This window comes from Phoenix dactylifera, chromosome 2 (assembly GCF_009389715.1).
Source record: "Phoenix dactylifera cultivar Barhee BC4 chromosome 2, palm_55x_up_171113_PBpolish2nd_filt_p, whole genome shotgun sequence".
Lineage (NCBI taxonomy): Eukaryota > Viridiplantae > Streptophyta > Magnoliopsida > Arecales > Arecaceae > Phoenix > Phoenix dactylifera.
The window spans coordinates 15,629,988-15,648,133 of record NC_052393.1 but is presented as its reverse complement, the minus strand read 5'-3'; positions in this window follow the sequence as shown (position 1 = coordinate 15,648,133).

Here is an 18,146-nt window from a genome sequence, read left to right as displayed (position 1 = left end):
CTACCAAAAAAAAACTAGCTATATTATACCATAAGCATGAACACAAGTATAGACTACATGAGATGTAGCTGTATGGGGAAATGCATGTGCCTTGAGAATTTCTGGAGCCCAATTTTTCCGGAATACATGGATGGCCGGTGAAACAAACACATGGGATTTGTAGCCTTTTGCAGAATCAGGGTTTATCTGAGAGAATGACTACCAAAAAAAAACTAGCTATATTATACCATAAGCATGAACACAAGTATAGACTACATGAGATGTAGCTGTATGGGGAAATGCATGTGCCTTGAGAATTTCTGGAGCCCAATTTTTCCGGAATACATGGATGGCCGGTGAAACAAGCACATGGGATTTGTAGCCTTTTGCAGAATCAGGGTTGATCTGAGAGAATGACTACCAAAAAAAAACTAGCTATATTATACCATAAGCAAGAACACAAGTTTAGACTACATGAGATGTAGCTGTATGGGGAAATGCATGTGCCTTGAGAATTTCTGTAGCCCAATTTTTCCGGAATACATGGATGGCCGGTGAAACAAACACATGGGATTTGTAGCCTTTTGCAGAATCAGGGTTGATCTGAGAGAATGACTACCAAAAAAAAACTAGCTATATTATACCATAAGCATGAATACAAGTATAGACTACATGAGATGTAGCTGTATGGGGAAATGCATGTGCCTTGAGAATTTCTGGAGCCCAATTTTTCCGGAATACATGGATGGCCGGTGAAACAAACACATGGGATTTGTAGCCTTTTGCAGAATCAGGGTTGATCTGAGAGAATGACTACCAAAAAAAAACTAGCTATATTATACCATAAGCATGAACACAAGTATAGACTACATGAGATGTAGCTGTATGGGAAAATGCATGTGCCTTGAGAATTTCTGGAGCCCAATTTTTCCGGAATACATGGATGGCCGGTGAAACAAACACATGGGATTTGTAGCCTTTTGCAGAATCAGGGTTGATCTGAGAGAATGACTACCAAAAAAAAACTAGCTATATTATACCATAAGCATGAACACAAGTATAGACTACATGAGATGTAGCTGTATGGGGAAATGCATGTGCCTTGAGAATTTCTGGAGCCCAATTTTTCCGGAATACATGGATGGCCGGTGAAACAAAGACATGGGATTTATAGCCTTTTGCAGAATCAGGGTTGATCTGAGAGAATGACTACCAAAAAAAAACCAGCTATATGATACCATAAGCATGAACACAAGTATAGACTACATGAGATGAAGCTGTATGGGGAAATGCATGTGCCTTGAGAATTTCTGGAGCCCAATTTTTCCGGAATACATGGATGGCCGGTGAAACAAACACAAAGGATTTGTAGCCTTTTACAGAATCAGGGTTGATCTGAGAGAATGACTACCAAAAAAAAACTAGCTATATTATACCATAAGCATGAACACAAGTATAGACTACATGAGATGTAGCTGTATGGGGAAATGCATGTGCCTTGAGAATTTCTGGAGCCCAATTTTTCCGGAATACATGGATGGCCGGTGAAACAAACACATGGGATTTGTAGCCTTTTGCAGAATCAGGGTTGATCTGAGAGAATGACTACCAAAAAAAAACTAGCTATATTATACCATAAGCATGAACACAAGTATAGACTACATGAGATGTAGCTGTACGGGGAAATGCATGTGCCTTGAGAATTTCTGGAGCCCAATTTTTCCGGAATACATGGATGGCCGGTGAAACAAACACATGGGATTTGTAGCCTTTTGCAGAATCAGGGTTGATCTGAGAGAATGACTACCAAAAAAAAACTAGCTATGTTATACCATAAGCATGAACACAAGTATAGACTACATGAGATGTAGCTGTATGGGGAAATGCATGTGCCTTGAGAATTTCTGGAGCCCAATTTTTCCGGAATACATGGATGGCCGGTGAAACAAACACATGGGATTTGTAGCCTTTTGCAGAATCAGGGTTGATCTGAGAGAATGACTACCAAAAAAAAACTAGCTATATTATACCATAAGCATGAACACAAGTATAGACTACATGAGATGTAGCTGTATGGGGAAATGCATGTGCCTTGAGAATTTCTGGAGCCCAATTTTTCCGGAATACATGGATGGCCGGTGAAACAAACACATGGGATTTGTAGCTTTTTGCAGAATCAGGGTTGATATGAGAGAATGACTACCAAAAAAAAACTAGCTATATTATACTATAAGCATCAACACAAGTATAGACTACATGAGATGTAGCTGTATGGGGAAATGCATGTGCCTTGAGAATTTCTGGAGCCCAATTTTTCCGGAATACATGGATGGCCGGTGAAACAAACACATGGGATTTGTAGCCTTTTGCAGAATCAGGGTTGATATGAGAGAATGACTACCAAAAAAAAACAAGCTATATTATACCATAAGCAAGAACACAAGTATAGACTACATGAGATGTAGCTGTATGGGGAAATGCTTGTGCCTTGAGAATTTCTGGAGCCCAATTTTTCCGGAATACATGGATGGCCGGTGAAACAAACACATGGGATTTGTAGCCTTTTGCAGAATCAGGGTTGATCTGAGAGAATGACTACCAAAAAAAAACTAGCTATATTATACCATAAGCATGAACACAAGTATAGACTACATGAGATGTAGCTGTATGGGGAAATGCATGTGCCTTGAGAATTTCTGGAGCCCAATTTTTCCGGAATACATGGATGGCCGGTGAAACAAACACATGGGATTTGTAGCCTTTTGCAGAATCAGGGTTGATCTGAGAGAATGACTACCAAAAAAAAACTAGCTATATTATACCATAAGCATGAACACAAGTATAGACTACATGAGATGTAGCTGTATGGGGAAATGCATGTGCCTTGAGAATTTCTGGAGCCCAATTTTTCCGGAATACATGGATGGCCGGTGAAACAAACACATGGGATTTGTAGCCTTTTGCAGAATCAGGGTTGATCTGAGAGAATGACTACCAAAAAAAAACTAGCTATATTATACCATAAGCATGAACACAAGTATAGACTACATGAGATGTAGCTGTATGGGGAAATGCATGTGCCTTGAGAATTTCTGGAGCCCAATTTTTCCGGAATACATGGATGGCCGGTGAAACAAACACATGGGATTTGTAGCCTTTTGCAGAATCAGGGTTGATCTGAGAGAATGACTACCAAAAAAGAACTAGCTATGTTATACCATAAGCATGAACACAAGTATAGACTACATGAGATGTAGCTGTATGGGGAAATGCATGTGCCTTGAGAATTTCTGGAGCCCAATTTTTCCGGAATACATGGATGGCCGGTGAAACAAACACATGGGATTTGTAGCCTTTTGCAGAATCAGGGTTGATCTTAGAGAATGACTACCAAAAAAAAACTAGCTATATTATACCATAAGCATGAACACAAGTATAGACTACATGAGATGTAGCTGTATGGGGAAATGCATGTGCCTTGAGAATTTCTGGAGCCCAATTTTTCCGGAATACATGGATGGCCGGTGAAACAAACACATGGGATTTGTAGCCTTTTGCAGAATCAGGGTTGATCTGAGAGAATTGAAAGTGAATCCTAGGTTCTTCGGTGTTAAGCATGCTGATTTTTTTTTTTTTTTTTAAAAAAAAACATGGCTGAACCTGATCGGGTTGCCTACGTACCCCTTCATAAGGGGGATCAAGCCATACGTAGTTCTTTTTAAGTTTTAAAACGCAGCGGAAAAATCGAATCAAACAATTTAATTCATGCATGCTTACAAGATCAAATCTAGAAATCAGCACCTTAAGAACACATAGGATTATGCCGGAATCGTTTAAACAATTATGCTAAAACTTTTATGCATGATTAACTATCAGATCTGAAATTTAAGAACTCTATTCCGATTAATCTCCGAATATCCATTGAATGGATTCTGGAGATATCTCCGTGAGGAGCCCCAAAAGAGGGTAAAACCTCGGGGAATCAGACCTAGATCTTGACACCATAATAAAAGATTAATGTAGGATTAATACCTTTTATGATGGAAGAAACTTGTGGATCTGATCCTCGACTTCGCAGCCACGCACACGAATGGCCTCTACGAGAAGTCCACGCGAAGTTCCTGAAGAGATCCAATCCTGCGGAAGTGCTAGCTTGCGCAGAATTTCTTGAAAGCTGAAATCTGCCCGTCGGGATTCAATCAACTCTTGATCAATCGTCTTGAAGCAGATGGAGATGAGGTTTGTAAGAGAAGTAGAGGACTCAGATCTGATCTTGAATCTTCTAGATATTCACCCTGAAAACCCTATCTAAAATGGAGAAGAAGAGGAAGAGGAGGCGGGTGAGGAAGAAGGCTGCAATGGATGATGTTTTTGGTGCCCATGTTTGACCCCTTTTAATGGCCTCCGAATTTTCATTCAAAATTCGAAATTTATTTTCAGAAAACCTCTTTTAGTTGGCACATGCAAAGGAATAGGAACAACCCAAATCAGATCTCAACCAAATCTGATTTAAATTCAAATTTTAAACACATGTGCAAGAGGGAAGGAATTTGAAATCCATGCGGCAAGGTAAAACACTTCATAATTTCGAAATCACCTCTTGAAATTCGAATTTAATCCATTCAAAAACTCATACGCCACCTTGGCTGATCGTTTGAGTGATTAAAATCATTTAACACATTGCTTAATGTTTGAATTTAAATTCAAATAACAAACAATGTCGCCATGTGTCAAGCAATGGGTCCATGTGCCATGCAATAATTTTGGTTTATTTAAAATTCATGAAATCCAATTCCATGTCACCAATAATTGCCACATCATCTGAGCCTAATCCTCTTGGGTTGCACCTAATCAAATTTGGTCAAACCCAAATTAAAACAAAGCAATTTGGTTGAACCCAATCTAATCAGGTCAGACCCTGATTGAGCTCAAATTGAATCCAATTCAATTTTGGCTCATGCAAACTCAATCAAATTGAATTAATTACTTTGTGTTGGACCTAATCCAATTAGGTCAATCCCCAATTAAGAACAAATTAATTTAAAATTAATTTGATCAGCTTAAGTCCTTTTTGGTTCTAACCTAATCCAATCAGGTCAAAATCCTGATTGAGCCCAAACTTGAATCCAATTCAATTTGGCTCATCCTTAGCACAATTACTCAATCAAATTGAGTTTATTAGTAATTTAATTACTAATTAATCCTTCAATAATTACTTTAATTATTTTATAAGATAATTTGCCAATCAAATTGACCAAATTATCCCTGAATGATTCTTAATCATTCATCAGCTTTCTTGATCAATCAGGAATCTTCTATGCGTGTGACCTCATAGGTTCGAACCTAAGCCGGTAGTATAGGAACAATTTCCTACACTAATTGATGTGACCATCTAGCAATGGTACCCAACGTCCGGATAGGCCGAATATATGCGAAGCAAATATTCTGGAACCCTGAACTATGGTTACTGTATAATTCAATCCCTTTGACTCCTAATGCCAGGATGACTTAGAGCTCACTGTCAACCCTATAATTAGTACATCCATTATATGATTAACTTTAGATATCCCGTGACTCCTCACTGGGATTACCCTGGCCAAGGTTTTGCTAAATTAATCACAAGACATTATCTCCTGTTTTCAGGAGGGGTCAATTCCATCTTGACTCACAACTGACTACGCAAGTACTTGACTGCACCCAGTGACCTTCCGTCACTGAATTAGAAATTCAGATAGTCCGGTACCAAAGTACAGTGAGTTGCTTCTAGTCACAGGTTGCGGTCTCAGGTCAGAGGGCCAAACTTATACCCATATCCACTCGGAACATCTCTCGACAGTAGAGCATTCCGGAATTGGTCACGTTCAGTGAAATGTACTCCTACACTTCACCTGTGTGGCATACCAGTGTCTCCACACTCCTTGGTTAAGAGGACAACCAACGTATATGTCACATAACGACCTAATCTCGATAATGCTGTCGTCCTAGTAACAACATATCATTTGGTCGCGAACAAGTTTAAGGACTCAAAGATAAATCCTCCTTTATCATAACATAAGTCCTAAGGACTTCATCATATAAGAGTTCATTTGAAGATGAAATGATGAATAATGCCAAATAACACTTTATTAATTTGTCAATTCATTTACAAAATTCAATCATCAATATGCTGACGATTGACATTTAGGATACAAATCCCAACAACTCCCACTTAGCCTAATGCCAATCGGCACAGTATCTAATACCCATCTTCGACTTGTGTTCGTCGAACTCTTTGATGCCGAGGACTTTGGTAAATGGGTCAGCCAGATTTTCTTTTGTGTCGATCTTCTGAAGATCAATATCACCTCGTTCGACGATCTCTCGAACCAAGTGGTAGCGACGTAGAATATGTTTGGTCCGCTGATGTGCTTTGGGTTCTCTTGCTTGAGCTATGGCTCCAGTATTGTCACAAAATACAGGTACTGGACCATCAATTGAGGGTGTCACTCCAAGCTCGGTGATGAACTTTCGCAACCATACAGCTTCCTTGGCGGCATCAGATGCTGCGATATATTCTGCTTCACATGTAGAATCTGCCACTGTATGCTGCTTGGAACTCTTCCAGCAGATGGCCCCACCCTTAAGAGTGAAGATATATCCCGACACGCTCTTGCTATCATCTTGATCTGACTGAAAACTTGAATCGGTATATCCTTCAAGTTTTAAGTCAGAATCACCGTAGACAAGCCACTGATCTTTAGTATTTCTCAAATACTTAAGGATGGTTTTGACAACCTTCCAGTGGTTGCTACCTGGATCAGACTGGTATCTACTCACTACTCCTAGTGAGTATGCCACGTCTGGTCTAGTACATGTCATGGCATACATTATAGATCCCACTGCCGAAGCATATGGAATTCTATCCATACTCTCTCTTTCTTGAGAGGTTGTCGGACAATCCCTTTTAGAGAGGTTAATTCCATGGCCCATTGGAAGATAGCCTTTCTTGGAATTAATCATACTGAACCTTTTCAGTATAGTATCAATGTATGTGGATTGGGATAATCCAAGCAATCTTCTAGATCTATCTCTATAGATCTTCATCCCTAGGATGTAAGATGCTTCTCCCAAATCCTTCATGGCAAATTGAGATGATAGCCAAACCTTTATTCCTTGTAATGCAGGAATGTCATTCCCGATTAAAAGAATGTCATCCACATACAAAACAAGAAATATAATAACTGAACCATTTGCCCATTTATAAATGCAAGGTTCCTCTTCATTCTTAATGAAGCCATATGATTTGATCACCTTATCAAATCGTATGTTCCAACTCCGTGAAGCTTGCTTTAATCCATAAATGGATTTTTGAAGCTTGCACACCTTAGACTCATCTGCAGATATAAAACCTTCAGGTTGCATCATATACACCTCTTCTTCTAAATCTCCATTTAGAAAAGCAGTTTTAACATCCATCTGCCAGATCTCATAATCTAAGTGTGCTGCTATCGCAAGCATAATCCGAATGGATTTGAGCATTGCCACAGGAGAAAACGTCTCGTCATAGTCAATACCATAACGTTGACGATATCCCTTGGCAACCAGACGGGCTTTATAGGTCTCTACTTTTCCGTCTGCGCCCCGTTTCCTTTTGAATATCCACTTACACCCTATGGGTTTAATTCCTTCGGGTGGGTCAACTAATGTCCAAACATCATTGACCTTCATGGATTCCATTTCGGATTGCATGGCTCCAAGCCATTTATCAGAGTCATACCTCTGCATTGCATCCATATATGTGATCGGATCCTCATCGTTTTCATCAAGTTCGATAGGATCCCCATCCCGGACCAAGAAACCGTAGTATCTGTCCGGCTGACGTGGTACTCTACCCGATCGCCTTAATGGTACATCTAATATGGGTTCTGGATCTGATCTAATCAAATCCGACTCAACTGGTTCAGTAGATGGTGTCGGATCTTCTACATGTTGAACTTCTCTAAGCTCAACATTAGAGCTATTTGTTCCTTCACCAAGGAATTCCTTTTCTAAGAAAATTGCTCTATTGCTTACGAACAACTTTTGTTCTTCAGCAAAGTAGAAGTAATATCCTTTAGTTTCTTTAGGGTAACCAACAAAGAAACATTTGTCAGACTTGGGTTCAAGTTTGTCTGTCTTCAAACGTTTGACGTACGCCGGACACCCCCAAATCCTAAGGTGAGAGAGCATCGGCTTACGTCCAGTCCACATCTCATGTGGTGTTTTATTTACAGACTTACTTGGAACCTTATTTAGAATATAGCAGGCTGACTCAAGAGCATATCCCCAAAAGGATATGGGCAGATTAGCAAACCCCATCATGGATCGAACCATGTCTAACAGAGTTCGATTTCTCCTTTCTGACACACCATTATATTGTGGTGTACCAGGAGGAGTCCATTGAGAGAGAATCCCATTTTCTCCTAGATATGTCAAAAATTCACTGGAGAGGTATTCACCTCCTCGATCTGATCGAAGAGTTTTAATACACTTTCCAGTTTGTTTTTCTACTTCATTACGATATAATTTGAACATTTCAAATGATTCAGATTTATGTCTCATTAAATAGACATAACCATACCTAGAAAGGTCGTCTGTAAACGTAATAAAATATGAATACCCACCTCTAGCATCTGTGCTCATTGGCCCACATACATCAGAATGTACAAGGGTCAATAAATCACTGGCTCGTTCACCTTTTCCGGTAAAAGGTGATTTGGTCATTTTACCAAGAAGACATGATTCACAGGTTGTCAATGATTCACAATCATTAAAATCAAGGATTCCCTCTTTACTTAACCTGTTCATCCTGTTCTTGTTAATATGACCTAGCCTATGATGCCAAAGGTAGACATCCGTGACATTATCTATTCTAGGGCGCTTATTGGATTTATACATTACATGAACAGGCTGTGACAAAATGTAAATGCCATTACTCAGAATTCCATTCATTACAACAACACCATTCCAAATGACATTGCAATAATCCTTTTTTATTGATATTTCATAACCATTTTTGGCCAAAAGGCCTACAGAAATGATATTCAATAGAAAACTTGGACAATAGTGACAATCACTAAGGACATTTACATGAGAGCTGAATTTAAGTTTAAGAATTCCTAAAGCTAGAACTGGAACTGGTCTTCCATCTCCAACATTCAGGAACCTTTCTCCTTCTTCAAATCTCTTACTGACTTGTAGCCCCTGCAACAAATTGCAAATATTAAAAGGACTACCGGTATCCAATACCCAGGTCGAATTATCACAAATAGAAAAATTGCAAGGTGTTATCATATAAGTACCTTGATTGGCAACTGATTGCCCATTTTTCTTAGGCCGGTTCGGATCGAGGGATGCAATGTAAAGAGCACAGTTCCTCTTCCAATGTCCTTGCTTCTTGCAGAAGAAGCACTCCGCCTTTCTCTGATCAGCCTTTTTATTCTTTTTCTGACTAGGCTGAGCATGGTGCACCTGTTTCTTTTGGATTTTATTTTTCTTTTTTCCTTTCTTAAAGGAGCGACCCTTGGATGAACCTCCCACTAAGTTCACCGTCTTCTTAAGAAGTTGGTGATCATTCTCAAACGTTTGTAGTAACCCCAACAATTGGTGATAATTCACTACAGGTTTCGTCATACGAAAATGAGTGAGAAAAGGACGGTATGATCCAGGCAATGAGTTTAGTATGGCATCCTTCCCCAATTGATCATGAAGGGAAAAGCCAAGAGAGCTTAGACGCTCGATCAACTCAATCATGTACAGTACATGATCAGTTATCGAGGTCCCATCTTTCATTCGGGCGCTGAAGATGGCACAACTAGTTTTGTGCCTCTCAACGTCGTCAGGAACGCCGAATGATTCATTCAACACTTGAATGATATCTTCCGGCTGCGTATTCTCAAAACGCCTACTAAACTCATCACTCATTGCTGCCAACATGATGCATCGAACAGTGATCCGGTCACTGAGCCACTTCTGATAAGTGTCTCTGGCCGATCTTGATGCATTAGCAGCGGGCTGCTCAGGTGCTTGATCCGTTATCACATAAAGGATCCTCTCATGCTCTAGCACTATTTTCAGTTTCCTATGCCAATTATTGAAATTTGGACCAGTCAACTTGTCATTGTCCAACAATGAGCGAAGTGACAAATTAGTGGCCATTTCTGCATAAAAAGAAAATTTGGCTATTAGTATATGAATTGACTAAACTCAATAGACTTGGACTTTAGTCTAAAGGTATTCCCACTATTTTATACAAATTGGTAGCCTCTACCTCTAATTCGAAAAATTACTCCTAATTCTTTAGTGGGCACTAGAACCCAATAGATCACATATAGGCCCGAGTGTGGCTCGGCCAACCCATATGCACCTATTGGTAGGTTCTTAACCAATTGCTTCACCAAGCAACTTCTAGTGATGATTTTGCCCTAGGTTTTCCGGCAGGCGTGTGGCGCCTCCACCGAATACCCTAGTCAGGTCCAACCATTAAATGATAGGGTTAAGTCTAATCAACTAATAGACGACCAAGCCCGAGTGTGGCTCGGCTCACCTGATCGCCTATTGAAGGTACACTTAACTCATCATATATTGAATGACAATTCCAATGCTTGATAAGTACCAGGCGTGTCGCGCCTCCAATAATTATCAAAACATTGGACCCATTATCACCCAACTTAATGGGAGGCTATGACCTAGTTATCTCCATAACCATTTCATTTTAAGGACCTAATAATTTTAGAGGATTTCATAATTAGGATAGATGAGAAGATCCGGTTAGTCTAATTTCTCCCACTGACTTCACCAAATCAGATTAGACTCAAACCGGTTAAGGAGACACCTAAATCAGTCAAACTGATTTTCCTTATAGGCATGGGCTAACTCGAATCATTAAGTGATCCAATCAAAATGTGATTGACCATGTCGGCCAGGTAAGTGAGATCGGTGGAAGGGATATGCCATTAACTCGGCAAAGACGAATCAGTGCGAGTAGCTCCCAATTAAAAACCACCGGTCAAAACTGCCAAACTTACCTTAGACACCGACTGGTTAATCAATTTCGATTTGATTACTCAAATGACTCGGGCTACACCTCTGAGCCTAAATCAAGTTCCATCTTGGTCTAATCAAAGACATGGACTTGATCCATCTACAACTATTGTAAATTGATCTAGAATTTTCTTGACCTAATCTAGTTACTACTTAATTAGATTTGATCAATTAATTCTATTTCTCCATGTATGATTCTAACCTTAGGTCTAACCCAATCCTAAGAATTTGATTCAAGCTAACCCATATGCCCAAAGAATTATGCAATGTCAATTAATTGAGTTACAATTCTATTTCATAACACTTAATTCTCAATTAAGTTTAGACTTATGAAAGTTTTGATCATTGCATATTTCTTTTTAATTACATATTAATTACAATCTTTCAGTTCTTAAAACATATTTTCAGATCTGAGTTTTTGTAATTAATCACATGTAATCAGATTTAATTCATGTTTAAGTCATTATGTTTTATGTTCATGCATCACATATACATAACAACATGAATTAATACAAACAACATACATCTTATGTATTTTTTTTTTTTCACTTTTATTTTCAGATCTGATTTGTTCATTAAAATCAGAGATCATATGAATCATAAACTTTATTTAGATCTAATCTAAACAATATTATGATTTTAGATTTATTCATGTTACTAATCCTAACACAAACATGCATCATATGCATCCAAAATTTCAGATCTACTTAATCATGCATAATCAGCAATTAAATCAATCATAAAAAGCACTTTAGATCTAATCTAAACATGTTAATGATTTCAGATTTAATTGCAAGAATTAAAACATAAAAGTTTAAACATAAACCTTGCTCTGATACCATTGTTAGGGGAGTCTCCACTCCTACATGGGTTCGGTCCTATTAAAAATAGGGTGACACCCATGTATACCTATCAGAGCACGCATCTCTATACGCCTCCAGACGGAGAGCCACGCTTCGTCACACGATCACGCGTGAGAGTTTCCGGAGATCGGTTACAACTCTTGGACCTTTGCTCTGATACCACTGAAAGTGAATCCTAGGTTCTTCGGTGTTAAGCATGCTGATTTTTTTTTTTTTTTTAAAAAAAAACATGGCTGAACCTGATCGGGTTGCCTACGTACCCCTTCATAAGGGGGATCAAGCCATACGTAGTTCTTTTTAAGTTTTAAAACGCAGCGGAAAAATCGAATCAAACAATTTAATTCATGCATGCTTACAAGATCAAATCTAGAAATCAGCACCTTAAGAACACATAGGATTATGCCGGAATCGTTTAAACAATTATGCTAAAACTTTTATGCATGATTAACTATCAGATCTGAAATTTAAGAACTCTATTCCGATTAATCTCCGAATATCCATTGAATGGATTCTGGAGATATCTCCGTGAGGAGCCCCAAAAGAGGGTAAAACCTCGGGGAATCAGACCTAGATCTTGACACCATAATAAAAGATTAATGTAGGATTAATACCTTTTATGATGGAAGAAACTTGTGGATCTGATCCTCGACTTCGCAGCCACGCACACGAATGGCCTCTACGAGAAGTCCACGCGAAGTTCCTGAAGAGATCCAATCCTGCGGAAGTGCTAGCTTGCGCAGAATTTCTTGAAAGCTGAAATCTGCCCGTCGGGATTCAATCAACTCTTGATCAATCGTCTTGAAGCAGATGGAGATGAGGTTTGTAAGAGAAGTAGAGGACTCAGATCTGATCTTGAATCTTCTAGATATTCACCCTGAAAACCCTATCTAAAATGGAGAAGAAGAGGAAGAGGAGGCGGGTGAGGAAGAAGGCTGCAATGGATGATGTTTTTGGTGCCCATGTTTGACCCCTTTTAATGGCCTCCGAATTTTCATTCAAAATTCGAAATTTATTTTCAGAAAACCTCTTTTAGTTGGCACATGCAAAGGAATAGGAACAACCCAAATCAGATCTCAACCAAATCTGATTTAAATTCAAATTTTAAACACATGTGCAAGAGGGAAGGAATTTGAAATCCATGCGGCAAGGTAAAACACTTCATAATTTCGAAATCACCTCTTGAAATTCGAATTTAATCCATTCAAAAACTCATACGCCACCTTGGCTGATCGTTTGAGTGATTAAAATCATTTAACACATTGCTTAATGTTTGAATTTAAATTCAAATAACAAACAATGTCGCCATGTGTCAAGCAATGGGTCCATGTGCCATGCAATAATTTTGGTTTATTTAAAATTCATGAAATCCAATTCCATGTCACCAATAATTGCCACATCATCTGAGCCTAATCCTCTTGGGTTGCACCTAATCAAATTTGGTCAAACCCAAATTAAAACAAAGCAATTTGGTTGAACCCAATCTAATCAGGTCAGACCCTGATTGAGCTCAAATTGAATCCAATTCAATTTTGGCTCATGCAAACTCAATCAAATTGAATTAATTACTTTGTGTTGGACCTAATCCAATTAGGTCAATCCCCAATTAAGAACAAATTAATTTAAAATTAATTTGATCAGCTTAAGTCCTTTTTGGTTCTAACCTAATCCAATCAGGTCAAAATCCTGATTGAGCCCAAACTTGAATCCAATTCAATTTGGCTCATCCTTAGCACAATTACTCAATCAAATTGAGTTTATTAGTAATTTAATTACTAATTAATCCTTCAATAATTACTTTAATTATTTTATAAGATAATTTGCCAATCAAATTGACCAAATTATCCCTGAATGATTCTTAATCATTCATCAGCTTTCTTGATCAATCAGGAATCTTCTATGCGTGTGACCTCATAGGTTCGAACCTAAGCCGGTAGTATAGGAACAATTTCCTACACTAATTGATGTGACCATCTAGCAATGGTACCCAACGTCCGGATAGGCCGAATATATGCGAAGCAAATATTCTGGAACCCTGAACTATGGTTACTGTATAATTCAATCCCTTTGACTCCTAATGCCAGGATGACTTAGAGCTCACTGTCAACCCTATAATTAGTACATCCATTATATGATTAACTTTAGATATCCCGTGACTCCTCACTGGGATTACCCTGGCCAAGGTTTTGCTAAATTAATCACAAGACATTATCTCCTGTTTTCAGGAGGGGTCAATTCCATCTTGACTCACAACTGACTACGCAAGTACTTGACTGCACCCAGTGACCTTCCGTCACTGAATTAGAAATTCAGATAGTCCGGTACCAAAGTACAGTGAGTTGCTTCTAGTCACAGGTTGCGGTCTCAGGTCAGAGGGCCAAACTTATACCCATATCCACTCGGAACATCTCTCGACAGTAGAGCATTCCGGAATTGGTCACGTTCAGTGAAATGTACTCCTACACTTCACCTGTGTGGCATACCAGTGTCTCCACACTCCTTGGTTAAGAGGACAACCAACGTATATGTCACATAACGACCTAATCTCGATAATGCTGTCGTCCTAGTAACAACATATCATTTGGTCGCGAACAAGTTTAAGGACTCAAAGATAAATCCTCCTTTATCATAACATAAGTCCTAAGGACTTCATCATATAAGAGTTCATTTGAAGATGAAATGATGAATAATGCCAAATAACACTTTATTAATTTGTCAATTCATTTACAAAATTCAATCATCAATATGCTGACGATTGACATTTAGGATACAAATCCCAACAACTCCCACTTAGCCTAATGCCAATCGGCACAGTATCTAATACCCATCTTCGACTTGTGTTCGTCGAACTCTTTGATGCCGAGGACTTTGGTAAATGGGTCAGCCAGATTTTCTTTTGTGTCGATCTTCTGAAGATCAATATCACCTCGTTCGACGATCTCTCGAACCAAGTGGTAGCGACGTAGAATATGTTTGGTCCGCTGATGTGCTTTGGGTTCTCTTGCTTGAGCTATGGCTCCAGTATTGTCACAAAATACAGGTACTGGACCATCAATTGAGGGTGTCACTCCAAGCTCGGTGATGAACTTTCGCAACCATACAGCTTCCTTGGCGGCATCAGATGCTGCGATATATTCTGCTTCACATGTAGAATCTGCCACTGTATGCTGCTTGGAACTCTTCCAGCAGATGGCCCCACCCTTAAGAGTGAAGATATATCCCGACACGCTCTTGCTATCATCTTGATCTGACTGAAAACTTGAATCGGTATATCCTTCAAGTTTTAAGTCAGAATCACCGTAGACAAGCCACTGATCTTTAGTATTTCTCAAATACTTAAGGATGGTTTTGACAACCTTCCAGTGGTTGCTACCTGGATCAGACTGGTATCTACTCACTACTCCTAGTGAGTATGCCACGTCTGGTCTAGTACATGTCATGGCATACATTATAGATCCCACTGCCGAAGCATATGGAATTCTATCCATACTCTCTCTTTCTTGAGAGGTTGTCGGACAATCCCTTTTAGAGAGGTTAATTCCATGGCCCATTGGAAGATAGCCTTTCTTGGAATTAATCATACTGAACCTTTTCAGTATAGTATCAATGTATGTGGATTGGGATAATCCAAGCAATCTTCTAGATCTATCTCTATAGATCTTCATCCCTAGGATGTAAGATGCTTCTCCCAAATCCTTCATGGCAAATTGAGATGATAGCCAAACCTTTATTCCTTGTAATGCAGGAATGTCATTCCCGATTAAAAGAATGTCATCCACATACAAAACAAGAAATATAATAACTGAACCATTTGCCCATTTATAAATGCAAGGTTCCTCTTCATTCTTAATGAAGCCATATGATTTGATCACCTTATCAAATCGTATGTTCCAACTCCGTGAAGCTTGCTTTAATCCATAAATGGATTTTTGAAGCTTGCACACCTTAGACTCATCTGCAGATATAAAACCTTCAGGTTGCATCATATACACCTCTTCTTCTAAATCTCCATTTAGAAAAGCAGTTTTAACATCCATCTGCCAGATCTCATAATCTAAGTGTGCTGCTATCGCAAGCATAATCCGAATGGATTTGAGCATTGCCACAGGAGAAAACGTCTCGTCATAGTCAATACCATAACGTTGACGATATCCCTTGGCAACCAGACGGGCTTTATAGGTCTCTACTTTTCCGTCTGCGCCCCGTTTCCTTTTGAATATCCACTTACACCCTATGGGTTTAATTCCTTCGGGTGGGTCAACTAATGTCCAAACATCATTGACCTTCATGGATTCCATTTCGGATTATACCATAAGCATAAGCATAAGCATGAACACAAGTATAGACTACATGAGATGTAGCTGTATGGGGAAATGCATGTGCCTTGAGAATTTCTGGAGCCCAATTTTTCCGGAATACATGGATGGCCGGTGAAACAAACACATGGGATTTGTAGCCTTTTGCAGAATCAGGGTTGATCTGAGAGAATGACTACCAAAAAAAACTAGCTATATTATACCATAAGCATGAACACAAGTATAGACTACATGAGATGTAGCTGTATGGGGAAATGCATGTGCCTTGAGAATTTCTGGAGCCCAATTTTTCCGGAATACATGGATGGCTGGTGAAACAAACACATGGGATTTGTAGCCTTTTGCAGAATCAGGGTTGATCTGAGAGAATGACTACCAAAAAAAACTAGCTATATTATACCATAAGCATGAACACAAGTATAGACTACATGAGATGTAGCTGTATGGGGAAATGCATGTGCCTTGAGAATTTCTGGAGCCCAATTTTTTCGGAATACATGGATGGCCGGTGAAACAAAAACATGGGATTTGTAGCCTTTTGCAGAATCACTCTTTTTTTGACTCAACTCAACTGCCACTTTAACCAAAAGGTAAACAAGGTCCTTCCTCTTGAAATTCAGGTTCAGCTCCAGGGTTGATCTGAGAGAATGACTACCAAAAAAAAACTAGCTATATTATACCATAAGCATGAACACAAGTATAGACTACATGAGATGTAGCTGTATGGGGAAATGCATGTGCCTTGAGAATTTCTGGAGCCCAATTTTTCCGGAATACATGGATGGCCGGTGAAACAAACACATGGGATTTGTAGCCTTTTGCAGAATCAGGGTTGATCTGAGAGAATGACTACCAAAAAAAAACTAGCTATATTATACCATAAGCATGAACACAAGTATAGACTATATGAGATGTAGCTGTATGGGGAAATGCATGTGCCTTGAGAATTTCTGGAGCCCAATTTTTCCGGAATACATGGATGGCCGGTGAAACAAACACATGGGATTTGTAGCCTTTTGCAGAATCAGGGTTGATCTGAGAGAATGACTACAAAAAAAAAACTAGCTATATTATACCATAAGCATGAACACAAGTATAGACTACATGAGATGTAGCTGTATGGGGAAATGCATGTGCCTTGAGAATTTCTGGAGCCCAATTTTTCCGGAATACATGGATGGCCGGTGAAACAAACACATGGGATTTGTAGCCTTTTGCAGAATCAGGGTTGATCTGAGAGAATGACTACCAAAAAAAAACTAGCTATATTATACCATAAGCATGAACACAAGTATAGACTACATGAGATGTAGCTGTATGGGGAAATACATGTGCCTTGAGAATTTCTGGAGCTCAATTTTTCCGGAATACATGGATGGCCGGTGAAACAAACACATGGGATTTGTAGCCTTTTGCAGAATCAGGGTTGATCTGAGAGATTGACTACCAAAAAAAAACTAGCTATATTATACCATAAGCATGAACACAAGTATAGACTACATGAGATGTAGCTGTATGGGGAAATGCATGTGCCTTGAGAATTTCTGGAGCCCAATTTTTCCGGAATACATGGATGGCCGGTGAAACAAACACATGGGATTTGTAGCCTTTTGCAGGATCAGGGTTGATCTGAGAGAATGACTACTAAAAAAAACTAGCTATATTATACCATAAGCATGAACACAAGTATAGACTACATGAGATGTAGCTGTATGGGGAAATGCATGTGCCTTGAGAATTTCTGGAGCCCAATTTTTTCGGAATACATGGATGGCCGGTGAAACAAACACATGGGATTTGTTGCCTTTTGCCGAATGAGGGTTAATCCTTTGCAGCTGTTTGATTCCTTCTGTCTTATACATCCACATTCTGCCCCAATGTCTACCTCTCACTTAGTTTCAGGAATTTGTAGTTTTATACATTCGCTCAC